The sequence below is a fragment of the Myotis nattereri genome (genome assembly GCF_964212035.1).
Source record: "Myotis nattereri genome assembly, chromosome: 5".
In the NCBI taxonomy this organism is placed as follows: Eukaryota; Metazoa; Chordata; class Mammalia; order Chiroptera; family Vespertilionidae; genus Myotis; species Myotis nattereri.
The window spans coordinates 58,552,708-58,568,108 of NC_138080.1; positions in this window are offsets into that span (position 1 = coordinate 58,552,708).

Sequence of the window (15,401 nt, forward strand, 5' to 3'; positions counted from 1 at the left end):
GTTATTAAATAAATATATATAATCATTAAAACAAAATATCCATCCTATTCCAGAGTGCTTCATATTTCACATCTGGGAAACGTTGTTCTTTTTTTAAAAATATATATATATATATTGAAAGGGCGAGTCATCGCGGGGCCTACATGGGCCGGCCGCCGGGCCCCATGAGGCACAGCCTGACCACACTGCTGGCGGCCTCGGGCACCGACTCCCCAGCCCACGGCAGGAGCCCGGCGCAGGCCACCCGCCCGCTGCCCCCGGACTGGACCCACGCGGCAGCGGCGGCGGGGCGTGTGCCCTCGCCCGAGGAGATGGAGGAGGAGGTGATCACCGGCGCACCCGGGAACGAGACGGAGGATGTGGACTTCCTGTCTGGGCTGGAACTGGTCGATCTGCTGGACCCCCGGCAACCGGACTGGCCCCTGGAGCCCGGGCTCAGCTCGCCCTGGGTGGGGGGGGGGGCGGCTAGGACTGCACCCTCCATCTTGCCCTGGGTCCTCCATTTTTGGGCAGAGCCATGTGCTCGGCGGGGGCTTCTTCCCGGAGGCCCAGGCCTCTGCTGGCCATGCCCAGGATTTCTCTGGACTAACCAAGGATAATCAAGGGACGTGCACGCCATCAATATGACCACATCCTGTGTAACAAGACCCGACTCACGCCTGGCCAATCGGCGGGGCCCACAGTCCCCTCCCCTGCCCTTACTATAAAACCCACAATCCCATCAGGCCTCGCTCTCTCGCGGCCACTGGGCTTACCGTTGTTGCATCGGTGAGTGTGGTCGGGGAGCCGAACTAGTTTGAAATGAAGGACTCTTTGCTTTTGCATCGGACTCGCTGGCTCCCTGATGGGCTTTTTGGGAACCTTGAAATCTGGGCACAACATATATATATATGTATATATATATATTATTGATTTTTTTATAGAGAGGAAGGGAGAGGGATAGTCAGAAACATCCATGAGAGAGAAACATCGATCAGCTGCCTCCTGCACACCCCCTACCAGGGATGTGCCCGCAACCAAGGTACATGCCCTTGACCGGAATCGAACCTGGGACCCTTCAGTCTGCAGGCTGACGCTCTATCCACTGAGCCAAACCAGTCAGTGTGGAAATGTTGTTCTTGACTTGTAAGCAGAGAGAACTGAAATGCACCTCCTCAAACCACCCCTATGGCAGAGCTGCCCTTCTCATAAAGAACACCATTCCTGCACAGTTAAGGTGGATTTTTTGTTTCAGCCTCACCCAACCAAATGGTGAGATGTCTTCCTGGTTTCCAAATTCTAAAACCGTCTACCCTCACTTGGTAGAACTTACCATCAAATGACCTAGAGAGTACTGTGCCAGGATCCTGACACTTCTACCCGCCTGGTTCAGGCTCTTCACACTTGGCCTTTGACTTGCCAGTCTCCTGCCTCTTCCCCAACTCAAGCAGGATCCCCTACTCATCTTCAACATCTCCTTTCACATTGAGCCATTACTCAAGGTACAGTACAATTTGCTCATCTTATTCATGCCAAGTGTGGACTTAATAAGTTACTGTGACACCTCTCCCAAGTAAAATACTTGCACATCAATTGGGCTTTCTGGAGGCCATGGTTTGACTTTGAAAGTGGCACTCCAGGTATTTTGACAGCCTGAGTTAAGACAGTGCTTCAGGGCCCTTCAGATCACCACATCAGGTATGTGGCCACTAATTCTCTCTGTGTGGTCCGATCCTGTCTCCACCAGGTATCCGGAGACCCTTGATAACATGGCTGAGCATGGAATTTCACCCATGATATCCCTCAGGGATTGGTTTGGATCTCCTTTTATTACAACGCCACCCCCCACCCCCTTTTAAAAAATATGCAGTACTCTCTCCTATCCACATTTCCAGAAGACATCACACTATTTGTGAAAAATTCATCATTCTTTTCTTTATCTTAAAATATACTTTATTATTAAGACATTTTCCTAGTATTACATAATTGTCAATATGTAAAAATACATGTGTAAATAATAACTATGCATCACTTCACAAAATAAACTTTGCCTAACTTTGTTTTGGTGATCGAAGCATAAAACTTTCACTCCTGGGGATCTTAGAGACCCAAGTTTTATGGTTGAAGATTGGAAGGAAAATAAAAGGATTCCCTCTATTAGTCTGAAAGACAGCAACTGGGGCCTGCTCTAGAACAGTCATGTGAAGTTCAAGACCATTTTACATTTATTCTAAGAAACAACAGTAAAATGATGTTGAATAAGATAGGAGACACTGAAGGCAGTCGGGGGAACATGATACATTGCTATCTGTGCTCTTGATCTTGAAATTTGCCTTTATTTATGTATCTGAGGCTCAGCAGCTGCCTCCACACCTAACCGAGGAACTGTTGGTATGTTCACTCCCTCTTCTTTCTTCTTGGAGGGCGCATCTCCCAGGCCACATGTTTTCTTGTTTTGTTTTGCGTTGCTGCTAAAAGAACATCCACAAGGGGTGAGAGAGGGCTGACCAAAAAGAGTTGGAATTGGCCCAAAACATTTGACTATTTCTTGGCACCTGAGAAAGGAAGAAACTTTTTATTATTAAGAAGAATGTCCTCACTGTTTGCTAAACATACGCTGTCTTGAGCAGCTGTGTGTCGTGGGAGCCCCTTTTGTTGCTGAGGAAACTCGCTAAATGTGGCCTGTCACCTTGTCATCAAAGCATTCAAATATTCCATCTGATTATCCTTCCCAGCTAAAAATGGACATGTTGGGGATTGTAGAACTTGCTTAGGCAATGCTTTCCGATATATAAAAGTGCCCCATTCCTCACAACTATAGAACTGATTCTCTTCCTTCAAATACCAACATGGGCAAAATATATGTCTTTATACCCAGAATCCTCTATGTGAAAATTCTACCTTTGTGACTTAAAGTTGAGGCAATGGCATCGTTAAAAGCAAATGGGAAGATACAAGTCTGCAGTATCATTCTTCATGGATATAATTGGAAATAATGCCTGTATATTTTTTTCCAAGGTCAGTCTCCTCCAAGGGCATTTTAAAGTTTGAGTAAATACAGCTTTTCATCATATTGGGGTTAATCAGAAATAATTAAACCCAAATTCTTGTATTTCTAGGAAGAGCAAAAAGGCAGCCAATTTCTTCCTCCTGATTTATACCATGAAGTGTGAGGTAATGACTAGTCCCCATCAACATGTGCTGTTTGCATCAGAGGTCTTTCCAAGTGTTATCTTGGCAGCAAGCGAATGCTCCTCCATTATCTTCTTCATCTAAATGTGAAGATATTGGTTTTTTTTGAGCTCCTATTCTATGCCTGGCACTGTGTTGGGCACTGGGGATAAAAGAGTAAAGAAGATACAGTTCTTAAAAAGGGTTCTATCCCCCCAAACAGAGAAGTCAAGTGTCTAACAAGTCAGATCTTTGAATGAAAAAGTTCTCAAATGTAACCCGCAGGGACAGTTGGAGTGAATGGTAGTGCCGGAACAGCGTGTAGAAATGAGATACATACAGCCCTGTTTCCTATTAGGAAGGCCCAATAACCTCTGACTACCTTTTAGACAGCCACGTTGGGTAAACCATACCTAAACCATAGTGGTTCTTCTGTTTTTGCTGTAAGCATTGCCTAAAGGTAAATGAAGCAGGAAGCATCCATTATGTAGGCTATCACCTATGCCTAAACGAAGTGAACATTGCTGTTGTAAGAAATATTGGACTATGCATCTAGTTTTTACCTATTGTCTGTCAACTTCATACCTGACATACCTGGAGGGCAGGGTAACTGATAGCTGCTTCTTTGATCTCACCATAGTTCCTCAGGGAGAGTCACAGTGGGGCTGGGACTGGAGATAGCTTTCCTTTAGCTGGGTCGCTAGGGATAATCTGCATCTTGCCCTAGAACAGTGTTTCTCAAAGGATGAGTCAAATAGAGTGGATTTCTGTTAAAAAATATATGTTCTTAGACATACTCAAGTTTGCTGACCCTGAATTGCTAGGAACGGGGGGGGGGGGGGGGGGGCGGGCAGGGGCTGAAATCAACAAGTTTAACGTTTTTTCAAGGGCATTTTTGGCATACTAAAGTCTGGGGGAAAGCCCACTGAGAAGTATCCTGAAGAAACTGACTTGGGTTCAAGGAATTCAATGAAAGACTATACACCTGAGGGTTTCAAACAGTGGAGTCCAGCCTAATGGTCTGCTAGTGGACTGCATAGTCCAATGCATTTAATATTTATAGAATTAAGATGCTTTGAAGGTTCCCAAAGTGCCATAATATAGGAAGAGCCAGTGGGTGACACAGATGAAATCCTCCAGTTAGTCACACCACTTAAAATTCTTCAATAATCAAATATTCATGTGATTAAATAAGCTTAACTCTTTTAATTTGTAATTTCCTCTGGTAGATTCCAGGAGGAGGTATCCGTCAACTACATTTTTGGTGTGAATTAATCTTATTAACTTTATCTTCTTTAAATAATATAATGGGATTAAAAAAGGAGGATTGTTAGCCCATTTAGTATGTCTCTCATAGCTCAATTAAAAATGTATATTCCTGAGACTGTCCATGATGGCCAGTTCTGTGTGTCACGTTGGCAAAGTCACAGTACCCAGTTACTAGGTAATAAGCAATCTAGGTGCTGGCGTGAGGATGTTTTGCAGATGTGGCTAAATGAGTTGACTTTAAGGAGATTATCTTTGATAATCAGGGTGGGCCTTATCCAATCATTTGAAAGACCTAAAGAGCAAAACTGAGATTTTCCTGGGAAAATAGAACTTCTGCTGCAAGACTGCAGCATCAACTCGTTCCTGCGGGCCTGCCCTGCAAATTTCAGACTTGCCAATTTCTTGAAATAAATCTTTCTCTGTAGCTAGATAGATATTTTACATATGTGTGTGTGTGTGTGTGTGTGTGTGTGTGTGTGTGTGTATCTGTTTCTGATATCTGCTTCTGGTTCTGTTTCTCTGGAGAACCCTGACTGCTACACAATCTTACAAACTTCTCTCTTCCAGTCTTAACAGCAGGGAAGTGGGAGAAGCGGGGAGGGGGGGTGGGGGGGTGGGAGGAGCGTGAGGCTCATGAGGGAGAATGGCACATCCATGGACACATGCTTCTGCCTTAGAGGGAGAAGGCAGGGATGCAAGATAAGTGAGCTTCCTGCTCCAGTAAAGCAACAAGGGTTCTTAGGTTGGAGGGTAAACAGATTCCTTTTACTTCCAACAGGCTCTAGAGACGCCATCTGATCCACTTCAGTGCTGTTCCCATACTCTGCCCGGGCTTCTAAAGCCACCGTCCCTGCATCCCCTGCCCACAGAACCATGTGAGGTAGGAAGGGGTGAGCAGTCCACTAGCGGACCATTAGGCTGGACTCCACTGTTTGAGACCCTCAGGTGTATAGTCTTTCTGCTTTATTCTCCATCTAACTCCACTCCCCTATTTGTTTCTAACACTAATTTTTTTTTTAAACAAAGCTGAAGTTTTCCTGGTTGAAGGCCAAGAAAGGTCTATAAAGTTTCTTCCCTTTGAAAATCTTCCTTACAGCAGGTGAACTAACCCTCAGAGCTCCATTTCGCTGGGCCATGAATAATAACCTTAGAGTCCAGAAATAACTTGTCATTTGTGGCTTCCTATGCTTGCTCCCTACAACACACCCTATTAAAGACTCACCTTATTGAAATGGAGTTGGATCAAAGCTGTTGCCTTTGTTTGCTACACCTGTTAGGTGCCTGAAAGTGCTGACACTATAGAAATATTAGAAAGAAAGAAATGCCACAGGTCAGCAGTTATTTGCCCAGCCAAGGTAATTCATCTTATCAAAAACCAAGCATGGTGTCCTTTCCACAATCCCTACTGCCTTCCTCAGTAGATGAGGTCATTACGTGATTTGGCATTTAAAGGTTAGGCAGTTGCAAGAGTTGGCAACGATTAAAGGAAATAAAAGCTGATTCTCAAAAATCATCCTAGCAAGCAGTGGTTTCCTACCGTAAAGAATCTCTCATTGTATCACATCATAGCCTATAGATTTCATGTTGAGATATGTTTGGGGCATTGCTCTTTCTACTTAAGAATTGAATGTAAGGTTTCACATAAGAAAACTACAAAAGGGCTTGGCACTGACTTGTGGAATTTACCCAGAACACAGCATTTATTGTGTCCCACAGCAATTTATTTGTTTAACAAGCACAACAGCTAGTAAGTGGCAGAAATAGGGTTTGAGCCCCTCTCTGCTTGAATTCAAAGCCCATACACATTCTTTCATTCACCCATTTAACAGAGCCTTATTGATCACTTACTAAGTACCAGCATGGTGTTGTATGTCACATAATCTTGGGGGGAAAATATTAAGAAGGAATAGTGGTGATATTTGCCCAAATCTACCTCCCACCAACTGAAAGTGATGGAGAGGGACTAAGTCAGCTCCCGAGGTTACAACAAATTAAGAAGAATTTATGACTACACCTACTTAAAAATAAGAAATATCATTCAGAAAGTTTATCTATTTCTCTGTTTTTACAATTTCACAATCCAGTCCACTTCTACTCTTTGATGTCCTAAGATGAAATTATTTGGAAAAATCCCCACTTTGGAGTGAAACAGGTATCCTGATTGTATACTGTTTAACCATTCATGTACACTGAACAAGACATTTAATTTCTAGTAATCTATCTTTTTAAAATATATTTTATTGATTTCAGAGTGGAAGGAAAAGGGAGAGAGAAATAGAAACATCAATAATGAGAGAGAATCATTGATTGCTGCCTCCTGCATGCCTCACACTGGGATCAAGCCTCAACTGGGGCATGTGTCCTAACCAGAAATCTAACCATGACCTCCTGGTTCATAGGTCAATGCTCAACCACTGAGCCACGCCAGCCAGGCTCTTATCTCTCTTTTAAAAATAATCCAGAATATGGCAAATGTTCCATGCATGAAAATCTTTACCACTATGTTATTAAAAATTGAGAAAGGTTGGGTAAATTATGGTATGGTTGGGCAAATAATGGTATTCTACAGTCATTAAAAAAGAATAATTTTATAGATTACTAATCACGTGAAAATTGTTATGAAACAATATTAAGGGGAAAAGACAACTTAACTACTGTATAGGTATATTATGATTAAAACCCAATTTTTTTGGAATATACTCCAAAAAGACCAAAATGCACCAAGATGATAAAAGTGGTTGTTTCAAAATGGTAGGATATTTGTTACAATGGTAACTTTCCCTTGTTTTTAAGCATTCTTTGTAGAGAAAATAAAATTAAAAAAAAAATTTTTTTTAACACCCTGGTAATAGATAGGACACTCTATGCTAAGTGAATTGATGGCAAACTATTCCAGTTAATGGGGGGAAATATGGTGCTGGAGGCAAACTATAAACAGGGCAAAGTTTTGTATGGATGTGGTTATTACTCTCTAAGCTATTCCTTCACACGCATGACACTTTAATTTTAGTGCAGTTTGTTTTCCTTGTAGTGTTTTTCTGTTTTATCTTAACACAACGACTAGAGAGACACCATTCCTTGCCAAAAGCAGTCTAGATCTGAAACTCTTCTGCTAATGGAATCTCTTATCTGCCTGAAACCAGAGCATTGGGCCAAATGGTTTCTTGGATTCTCTTTCAGCTCTACAGTCTAAGCTTCGGTGATTTCACTTATTGTCACTCTGCTGGCAGCCTGGTAGCCGTGCTTCGACTTCATACCATTTCAAGGAAATAGCTGACTAATCAAAACAGAGCTGGGAATACTGTGAGTGCCCTGGGGATATTAGTGAGAAGCTGGGCACTATTTATGTAGGGGCTGCTCCTGTCAGAAAGCTGGAAGAATGACAGGAGAACTTTTCCCTAATGAACCCCTAGCTTTCCACCTGGCCGGGCAGGATGCCAATCCTAAGAAATCACATTTTCAAGTAAACCAAACAATTGGATATGACAGGTTGAGAAACATTGGCCAGAAACGTAGATGTCACTTTGATATATCTTTACTTAAGAGTTGTTTTATTTTTTATGTCTCGGAGTTGATTAAACAATATTAAGCAAAACCTTAGAAACATTCCTGCTCCTTGATTTAAGAATTCATCTAAAGGAGACAATCAGATAAGGTGGGAAGAAATATATGTACTAGACAATTTGCCTAAAATAGCAGCATCAACAGCAAGAGCAACAAAAGCTCTAGTAGTCAGGGTTTCTCCATAGAAACAGAACCAGTAGGACAATAGGATATATAAAAATTAATATTATATACTGCTATATATAATATTATATACTGCTATATACATATATATATATACAGAGAGAGAGAGAGAGAGAGAGAGAGAGAGAGAGAGAGAGAGAGACCAGGAAAGCTGAAAGCTGGTGATATAATTCAGTCCAAAGGTCTGAGAACCAGAAGAGCCAATGGTATAAATCCCAGTCCAAGGGCAGAACAAGATATGTCCCAGCCCAAGCAGACAGACAGACAAAAAAAGGGACAAATTCCTCCTGTCTCTCCCTTTTGTTCTCTTCATGCCATCAACAGATTGAATGCCTCCCACCCACACTGGGGAGGGCAATCTACTAGTACATTCCTGAGTTATCAATTCAAATGCTAATCTCATCTGGAAACACTCAGAGACAACACCTAGAAATACTGTTTAACCTGGAAACCCCATAGCTCAATCAAGTTGACCCATAAAATTAACCTTAACAACAAATGGAAGCACTCTAAATGTCCAACAGTAGAGGATTAGTTAAATATGGTATATCCATACAATGGAATACTATATGGCCAGTCTAAGTGATATTGTATCTCTATTCTTAGTGGTGCTGATGAATTTTCCATAACATATTAAATGATAGAAAGATTATAAGAGAATTTGTGGTTTATAATCTAATCTTTTAAAATATGCACATTTGCTTGACTAGAAATCTGAAAGGATATGCACTAAAATGTTAACAGTGATTTATGCCTGGTTTTAGTTTAATATATATTTTGTTTTTGCCCATTTGTATTTCTAATGTTTCTACTTTTAAAAATTAGTCTTTTACAAGTGTTTAAAATTTAAGAAAATATAATTTTAAATCCTGTAGTATCTAGTGCAGCCGTGGGCAAACTACGGCCCGCGGGCCGGATCCGGCCTGTTTGAAATGAATAAAACTAAAAAAAAAAAAGACTATACCCTTTTATGTAATGATGTTTACTTTGAATTTATATTAGTTCACACAAACACTCCATCCATGCTTTTGTTCCGGCCCTCCGGTCCAGTTTAAGAACCCATTGTGGCCCTCGAGTCAAAAAGTTTGCCCACCCCTGATCTAGTGCGTACTACTTCTATAAGTGAACTGCTAGCACCTGCAGGGCACTGAAGGCCATGTAACGAAATGTTGACTTGATCGGAAGAGCCAATGGAAACCACACAAAGACTGAAATGTACAGAAAAAATGGGAGCGAGGGAGAGAGGTTTCCAGGAGGTCAGGTGTGAGACAGTGGTGACTGGTAGTGCGGAGAAGAGGAGAAAATGAAAAATATGGAGGAGATCTGGAGGTTGAGGAAGAAAAAGACACAGCCATACCTTTGGGCTTTGGCTTAAATGACGTAGAAAAGTAAATGCCACAGATTCCGGTTAGTAGGCACAAGTCAAAAGATCAGTGAAGGCTTACAAGATAAGGTCTAGGGAGGTTTGATTACTGAGACATCCATGGGTCCTGGTAGGCAAGTTAATATTTCTACATTTGTCCCTTAACTAAGTCTTCGGCTACATCTTGCCACGCTTTTAATTGCTGCACTTCAGTCACCTTGTCTTTTCACCTGCTCCGGTTTGGGGGTTGAAAACTGGAAGTGCCACAGGAGCCAGGCAGGTAAATGAGCGAAGCAGGCCCAATGTGGGCTGTCATGAACTGGGAAAGCTTATGTCGAGTCCAAAGGGGGTAGCCTCTACCCACTTTTTTCCCACTTTCTTCTGCATTAGACCCCAAGTTCTGTGAAGGCAGAGGCCAGTGTGGTTTTTATTCGTCAGAGTGCCTGAGTGCCTAAGCAGAGTGCCTACACCCAATAAACACTCAATAAATGCTTGGGGAGAAATCAATGGGTAGATGCTAGGATGTATAACTGAATCATGGCAGAACCCATGTTCCAACGTACCACAGTGAGTGAGAAGTTTTAGTTATGCAATGCAAGGTAAAACAAACAAACAACAAAAACAGGGTGGGGCCCTAGCTGGTTTGGTTCAGTGGATGGAGTGTCAACCTGCAGACTGAAAGGTCCCAGGTTTGATTCCAATCAAGGGCACATGCCCAGGTTGTGGGTTCAATCCCCAGTAGGGGGCATGCAGGAGGCAGCCAATCAATGATTCTCTCTCAACATTGATGTTTCTATCTCTTTCTCCCTCTCCCTTTCTTTCTGAAATCAATATATATACATATATATATACATATATATATATACATATATATATATGTATATATATATATATATATATATATATCCTATCTAATAAAAGAGAAACATGGTAATTAGCGTACGAATGCTACCCTTCCCATTGGCTAATCAGGGCGATATGCAAATTAACTGCCAGCCAAGATGGCGGCCGGCAGTCATGCAGCTTAAACTGAACATGAGGCTTGCTTGCTTCAGTAACGGAGGACTCCAACGTTCCCCGCCTGCCTTGCCAGCCTCTGAGCTTGCAGTTTGAAACATTGTAACAAATATAGAAGCTAAACAAAACCCCAGAAATCAGCTTTCAGCCGGTTGGGATCTCAGAGCTGGAGTTGATACAGAGTTTCGATTATAGAACCTAAACAAACCAGATACCTGCTTTCAGCAGCGGAGGCCTCAGAGCTAGAGCCAGAGCTAAAGCTGGCCCAGAATAAAAAAAGAAAAAGAAAAAAAGGAGCAGTTGGGAGCTTCAGTCCCAGCCTGAAAACAGCCCTCAGCCCCTCACCCAGACTGGCCAGGCACCCCAGTGGGGACCCCCACCCGGAAGGGTGTGTGACCAGCTGCAAACAGCCATCATCCCCTCATCCAGGCTGGCCAGGCACCCCAGTGGGGACCCCCACCCTGATCCAGGACACCCTTCAGGGCAAACCAGCCAGCCCCCACCCATGCACCAGGCCTCTATTCTATATAGTAAAAGGGTAATGTGCCTCCCAGCACCGGGATCAGCGGAGCCACGAGGCCCCCGGCACTGGGATCAGCATGACAGGGGGCAGCGCCCAAACCCCCTGATCGCCCTGCGGCTCTGTGTGTGACAGGGGGTGGGGCCACAACCTCCCTATCGGCCCTGCTCTGTTCCTGACAGGTGAAGGTGCCCCAACCCCCTGATCAGCCCTGCTCTGTGCCTGATAGGGGGAGCTCCCCAACCCCCTGATCACTCTGCGGCTCTGTGTGTGACAGGGTACGGCGCCCTAACCCCCCCCCACCCCACGGGCCCTGCTCTGTGTGTGACGGGGTAGAGCCATAACCTCCCCATCGGCCCTGCCCTGAGTGTGAGAGTGGTGGCACCCCAACCCCCTGATCGGCCCTGCTCTGTGGGTGATAGAGGGCGGCGCCCCAACCCCCTGATCCGCCCTGCTCTGTGTGTGACAGGGGGCGGTGCCCTAACTCCCTTATAGGCCCTACTCTGTGACAGGGGGGAGCTCCTCAACCCCCTGATGGGCCCTGCTCTGTGCGTGACAGGGGGGAGCTCCCCAACCCCCTGATCGACCCTGCTCTATGCATGACAGGGGGTGGCGCCACAACCTCCCCATCGACCCTGCCTTGAGTGTGACAGGGGGCGGTGCCCCAACCCCCCAATTGGCCCTACCTTGAGCGTGACTGAGGGTGGCATCACAACCTCCCAATCCGCCCTGCTCTGTGCATGACAGGGGGCGGTGCCCCAACTCCCCAATCGGCCCTGCTCTGAGTCCGACCAGGGGCTGCACCTAGGGATTGGGCCTGCCCTCTGCCACCCAGGAGCAGGCCTAAGCCAGCAGGTCGTTATCTCCCAAGGGGTCCCAGACTGCGAGAGGGCACAGGCCGTGCTGAGGGACCCCTCCCTCCCCCCTGAGTGCACAAATTTTTGTGCACCGGGCCTCTAGTATATATATAAAAGCCCAAGTGACCAGTAAACTAGTAGCTATGATACCCACTGACCACCAGGGGGCAGATGCTCAAAGCAGAAGTTTCCCCTTGGTGGTCAGTGCGTTCCCACAGTGGAAGCGCCACTCAACTGACCAACGGGTGCCAGGCGCCAGGCTCATGGCTGGCAAGTGCAGCTGCAGCCAAATGAGCCTCTCCTGTGGCCACTCCCCCTGTGCACCCCTCCCCCATCCGGACCAGGACGGGATAGGGACCGGCATCAGGACTGACTGGGCGTGAGCCCACTGCCGGTTCTCGGTCATGGGTGCACTGGATGAGCACCTGGGTGCTTAGGATGGGTGCCTGGAGACCACAGCAGAGTAGCAGCAAGCCTACCAAGCAGTGGTGGCAGCAGGCACAGTGGGGCCTGGATGAGCGGAAGCAGCATGGCACCTGGCCTCGGCCCAGGCTCCTCCCCAGCCACCTGCCACTTCGCATCCCTTAGGGGATGTAGGACTACCAGTTTCAGCTGATCCCCGCAGGCCAGGCCTAGGGACCCCACTGGTGCACAAATCCGTGCACTGGGCCTCTAGTAAAAATATTTTTTAAAAAAACAACAGGGTAGGGCAAAAGTAAGGTTACAGTTGTTCAAATGGAAAATTATATAATAATTAATAAATAATACAAATAACAACTGTAAACCTATTTTTTCCCCACTCTATACCTGTATACCTTCATAATTGTATGTAGGATGAATGAAAATGTTATTTCTCCAAAATCTCAGTGTCTGACTACAACAAAGGCTATCTCTAGCTAAGGCAACAGTTCAGCGGGGGTTTCTGATCTATTGGCTGTCCGCCAAAGTGTGGGTTGTGACTGAGGAGTCGCTCTCCTTCTTATCCAGTGGTTCTTTTTTCTGTAGTGAACCAGCTAGTATGCATTCCAGGCTTTGCAGGCCGTACAGTTTATCTGTCACAACTACTCAACTCTGTAGCACGAGAGCAGCCATTGACCATAAGCCTGTAGACCCTTTGTGAACTCTTCCCTGGGGTGTCAGAGACCTTCCTTGGATCTCTGCTTCTGGCAAGCAAAAGGAAGAGATGATTATATGGAAGATTATTATAAACCATACCTAGAAGTGGTAAAGTTTGCCTACATCTCACTGTCATAACTCAATTACCTGGCCCCACCAACTTCAGGGGAGGAGGGCTGGGAAATACGGTCTAGCTGTATGCCCAGAAGGAAAAGAAAACTAGGCTTAGTGAATTCATAGCGCCGGTCCTTCTATTCACCAAGGACCCGTTAACTTTGTCCCATACATAGAATACACTCAACCTTCTCTCAAAGGAGCGGTTCAAAATCCCAACCGGTCCTGGCATCTGGCTGAAGGTCCAGGATCTCCGGTGATGTGAGCCTTTTCTCTACCAGGTCCAGATGTAATTCTTCGTGGTTGTAAAAAGACAGATTATTTGTCCCTGTCCCTCTCCCCTCCCTAACAAACAATTATGAGATAGGGAGGGTACGCCTGCAATAGATACTCCTATTTGGAAAGGATAAGAAGACACAAAGCCGGGGCTGGTCCATGCAGTGATAAAACCTCACTGTACAAACCTTCTGAAAGCTCTCTACCCTGTTGGAGTACGTCCTGACTCGGCTTTTTGTTGGGAGCTCCCTTGTCCATTGTTTTACCTGGCTTCTGTCTCTACCCATTTTGTCCATCATCTCCTTGGGCCACATCTGAAGTGGGCACTGGGGACTATGCTCTCCTTAGGGCCTTCCCAGTTTTGTAGATTGCTTCCTGTTTGATTAACTTTTGGGCTCAAAAGTTGTCTTACATTTCAAAGATATTTTAAAGATGGTCATGGTATCTTTGACAACAAAATTTCTTTCAAAAATTAATAAGCTTCTAGCTGGTTCCTCATACCACTAACTTCATTTTTTGTCTCCTCACCATAAGCCATTCTCCCTCAATTTAAAGGCCTCTACCATCTAATAGAATGCACGAGAAGGCCACATTCCTGATATGATCTTTGTCACTGGGCTGAGTTTTGGTTTACCTGGCGGGGGGGGGGGGGGGGGGAGGCAGGAATCCCTGGCTTTAATACTCAAAAACGTATCTCTTACTACTTGGGAATCTAAACGGTATCATCTATTCTAATATTTCAACAATTATAGATTTCTTGACATTTAATTCCCTTTCATTTCAGCTTGAAAACTGACAATTCTTTCCTAAACTCATTTCTTTCCTATAAAACATTACCAAGGACACCCAATAGCAGTCAACACACACTAGACTCAAATTCCCACCACCTCCCCCAGAGCTCGATTCAGTAAGCACATGGTCTTCTTTCAAGATACTGCAGGTGACAATTTTTCTGTCTGTGATACTGCCACTTTATAGCAGAGTATCCATTATTCCAGCGACTTCTATTAGTTTTCTTACCATTCACCACCTTATTTTAGGTGTCTGCTATGGCAGCACCCCACTTCAAAGAACCAGTTTCTGAACCAACATTTAGGTGGTTCAAAATAATAAAAAAAATAGTTTTTGACCTGAAATTATCCAACATAAGTGTCCCTGGTTAGCTCTGGCCAGCATGCTCAATGGTTAGCACATTGGACCTAGGGGGGGCCAAGTTTGACTCCTGGGCAAGGGCACATTGTACCTGGGTTGCAGGTTGAATCCTGGGCATTGTGGGGGAGCACATGTGGGAGGCCACCAATCGGTATGTCTCTCTCACATTGATTCCCTCCTCTCTCTCTCTCTCTCTCTCTCTCTCTCTCTCTCTCTCTCTCTCCTCCCTTTCACTCTCTCTAAAAATCAGTGAGAAAAATATCCTTAGGTGTGGATTAACAAAAACAACAAGAAGAACCCCAGTGTCTCTGGTTGGATGGATCTCCCTCCCAGGTAGCTTTCTTGCACATGGCAGCTCCAATTGGAACCCAGGCTTGCTTCCAATTTCGTGGCTTTGCCATCCTCCAGGGGCCTGCATCCAGCCACTAAACTAGACCCACGACGGACCCATGTTTCATTGGCCAGAACTCAGTTCTGTGGCTCCACCCAACAGCAAAGGAGAATGGGAAAGATAGCCTAGCTGGATGCCTAGGAGGAAAACAAAAGTGATGTTGGTGAACAAACAGCACTCGCTCTAAACAGTGGTTAATGTGGTACAATTTTCCTGATTGTAGGCAGTCACGGGTCACCAGGCCTACAGGACAGCGATCTCTCTCTTTCCCTCTCTCAGTTTCTATGTTCTGGTCATGAAAGAAAAGAAAGAAGCCGAGTGTCGCAGCGACAAGCAGAAGCTGTAAGACTCACAGTGAGGTAGAGAGAGCAAACGGGGAAAGCCTGTGAATTACAGGCCTCTCAACTGACAGCTGAAACTGCAGACAGC